We start from the raw sequence: 4,068 nt of genomic DNA, 5'->3' as shown, positions 1-4,068 counted from the left end.
ATGTATGATGTTTGTGTCCGCGCAAGATTCCAATCAAGTCCAAAAATTTCTCACATGAATGCAGTCAAGAGAATTTTTAGATACTTGAAAGGAAGACCAGACTTGGGGATTTGGTATCCAAAGAACCAGTCTTTTTGATTTGATAGCCTACACAGAAAGTGATTATGATGGGTGTAACATGAGCAGGAAGTCAACCTCAGGTGGATGTCAATTTCTAGGAGACAGGCTGGTTTCATGGCCTCTTATATCCATATAAAGGACACGCCGAGCATAAATACCCTCTTTAACTTCTATTCTGACGGATTGAATATCTTTTATAAGAAATCGGAGGAAGACCCGACGATTTTTTCCAGGAAATCCCCAACGAAAGATACACACTATTCCGTCTTTTATATCAAATCGATCATAAATGCAAGAAGCAGACCACTGTGTCCATATCTACTGCAGAAGCTGAATACATAGCTGCATCTGCTTGTTGTGCCCAAGTTCTCCGGATTCAAATCCAAATGCTGGACTATGGTTTGAATTTTCTGAACACTCCTATTTTTATTGATAATATTGCTGCATATTTTACTGTTAAAAATCCAGTTCAACATTCAAAGACTAAGCACATTGAAATCAGACATCACTTCATAAGAGATTGCAGTGAAAAAGGCTTGATTGAAATGAAAAGTGTTGATACAAGTGATAACTTGGCTGACCTATTCACCAAGCCACTTGACAGAACCATCTTCAACTTTCTTTTGAAAGCCCTAGGGATGATCAACTCAGATGAGGTCTGATTGAGGATGTGTGCTTAATGTATGTCTCTATGTGCTAATTGATTATATTGTTTGAGGTCACACACACGGAATGTTGTATGAATATGTTTGCATATGTGATCTGTTTGATGTTAACTGATATGTGCTTAAGTGATTATCTGTGCAATTTAGGTGTCATTGCTGCTTATGATTGCTTGTCAGTTAATTGTTATTGATGTTATGATAAGTAATTTGAATTGTCTAAATTGATTAAATGCTTATCTGGTGTCATGATTGATTACTTGATTATGTGTGAATCTGATCATATGATGTTATTAGGATAGGCTAGACTATGAATGTTAGAAATGCTTGTTTTGATGATGTTATGTATGATTAAGATTTGAATATGTTAAAACTGTTTGTGTCAAAATGTGTCTTTATGTCAAAATTAAATATTCAAATGAATTTTCAAATGAATTTTGCATAATCACAAGAATTTTGATCAAAACATGAGCAAGTTGTTTATGGTGCTGAGATATGATAATACTATTCAGTTCAAGCTTTAAATAAGCTTAAAAGGATTTTAAATGAAAAGTCTCAAACAGTTACATTTGCTGAAAATTATGTCATTTGCACAAGTTGAAAAGGCATATACTTGTATATGTTGGTCACCTGTTTTCAGAATTTATAGAATAGCCATTAACCTGGAAAACTGAAAGCATTTGGGGGAAAACTGTAACTTGTTTTCTATTCATTGACTTAAAGCTATGCCAATAATTCTGATTTGAAGAGACATATACTCACTTATATGTTTGGTCATGTTGATAACTTGTGGTCAAACAGGATAGCCATTTACCGGTCAAATAACAGATATTGGGGTATTTGAATTTAAAACTGTTTTAATCTGGGAAATGATAGTACATTGACTACTTTGCCAATCGTATGGATTTAACAGGCTAAAAGGACTCTTAGTACAGTCATTGACATGTATGGTTCCTTTCCCATGATGTGTAAAATCTAAGGTGATATAAACTTAAAGAAACTGCTAAGATTTATATGGAGTTACATTGTTGTCTATGCATGTTCCTAGATAAATCTTTCCAAATGATAGGCAGAAAAGTGATTATCCAGTCATACACAAGCCTGTTGGTTTTTGGTTCCCAAAATGAAACATCTTATAATGAATGACAAGAACAACTGTGAACTACTTTATTTCAAATATTCAGTCAACCAAAAGTTGATAAATGTTCACAAGTTTTTATTGAAAAAATGCAAACATGAGGGTTAATAACAGAACTACAAGGGTGGAGGCAATAATATAAGTCCTTTAAACGTCCTGAATGAAAGGCCTGTTTATCTAAACTGTAAGTCCAACGTTCAACCTCAAATATGTTTGTCAATTTGAAAAAAATATATATATCAAATAAATAAGTTTTGTCATTAAAAGATTTTAACCAAAACCAGAGGGTCAAAGTCAAATTGGGGTGATCTAGAGAAAGCCAAATAAGCCTTGAGGATAGATATGGAGCATCAGAACACAACATGTGTTATCCATTAATATTTCAGCAAAATAATTGAAACTTAATCATATCACCAAAGAGATGAAATTCATGTTAAGTCTAGACCTGCTATTGACCTGTCTATGTTGTCATAATAATGATGAGAATGAAGTACTGAGAAAGCTACTTAATCAATATGATCCCATTATTGAGATCTTTTCAGCAAAAGAAAGAAATAGTTTTGAAAGGAATCATGACTGAAATTTGATCTCTAAATGCACCATTTGCTCTTAAACAATGATTTTTATTGGTAAAAATAATTGATACTGTGTTTAAAGGAAAAAGTGTTGCATTTTACCTCAAAAAAAAAAGGTTGAGTATGTATTTTCGGGTAAGGTTTGATGTTTTATAACCTTTCCGAGCAAGCTTAGTCACTTTGGACTAAGTTTATGATTTTCGGGCATGCTTTAAAGTGTTTACACTTTCCGGGTAGAGTACACTTAATGAACTAAATTCCCGAGCAAGCTTGAAGTCAATATGAATATGTGAACAAGCAAGCTATCAATAAGATATTTCTTGTTCCGGGCAAGCTTTGCATACTATATGCTGCATGATGTATCGAGCAAGCTCTAGTGATATTAGACTTTATAGCACACTAAGGTGTTTTGATGTGTAATTTCATTCCGGGCAAGCTATGTGTTACATGTGATTATGATTATTTGATATTACAAGTGTTTCCGGGCAGACCTTGCTTTCCAGACACACTTTATATTCCGGACACACTTTGTTCCCTCAATATACTTGGTAATTTCAAACTTGACTTTCCGGGTACATTGCCTGTTAGATATCTTCTTCGGGCACACTTTGTACTCTAGGAAGGTTGTTCGGGCAAACTTTTCATCAAAGTATGCTTGATTGAATGTTTCTTATTCTGATAGGGTTTATGCTAGATTAAGCTTTTTAATTTAAATTTGAGAAATGTATATGGGTATCTTAATTGATTCCTAGCAAGGATGCTTATTTGATATTTTATACACTACAACAAAAAGGGCTTTTTAGGACCTTTTGTGTGGGACGCTTGTAAAATAGGGTCCTAAAATCTATTTAATAGGACAAATGAGCATTTGGGGTCCTTTTACAATATACGCTACAAAACCGGTGTCCTAAAAAGTTATTTAATAGGATGGATGATTCTTTGGGGTCGTATTATCATATAACTTAATAAGACACTTAAAATGTAAATCCTAATAAAGTAATCTATAATGCATGTAGTTGTTGGTGTCCCATTATGTGGTAATGTAATAGGACACTTTATCACTGGAGGTCTTATTATAACATACGTTAATAGGACACTTTGTAGTTTATAAATGTTCGGTGTTATAGGACCATTTCTAGTCGAATTCATATAAGAACATAACTTAATAAGACATTTTACACTATGGTCTTACAAATTTAACCTTTATAATACGCATAATCATTGTGGTGTTATTATAATGCACCGTAATAGGACATTTGATATTTTAGTCATAAAACATCTGGTTTATAGGACGTTTATTCGCTAGAGTTTTATTATAACATAAATTAATAGGACACTTGACACTTGAGTCATATAACTTTAACCTTTATAGGACGCTTAATCATTGTGGTGTTATTATAATACACCGTAATAGGACACTTGATATTGTAGTCATAAAACATATGTTTTATAGGACGTTTATTCGCTAGAGTTTTATTATAACATAACTTAATTTGACACTTGACACTTGGATCTTATAATTTTAACATTCACAAGATGTTTAACCATTTTGATGTTATTGTAATACACCGTA

This window comes from Bidens hawaiensis, unplaced genomic scaffold (genome assembly GCF_021521415.1).
Source record: "Bidens hawaiensis isolate Kalapana, Puna unplaced genomic scaffold, B.hawaiensis_p1.1 tig00003587_1, whole genome shotgun sequence".
NCBI lineage: Eukaryota > Viridiplantae > Streptophyta > Magnoliopsida > Asterales > Asteraceae > Bidens > Bidens hawaiensis.
Note: the sequence above shows the minus strand (reverse complement) of the source record.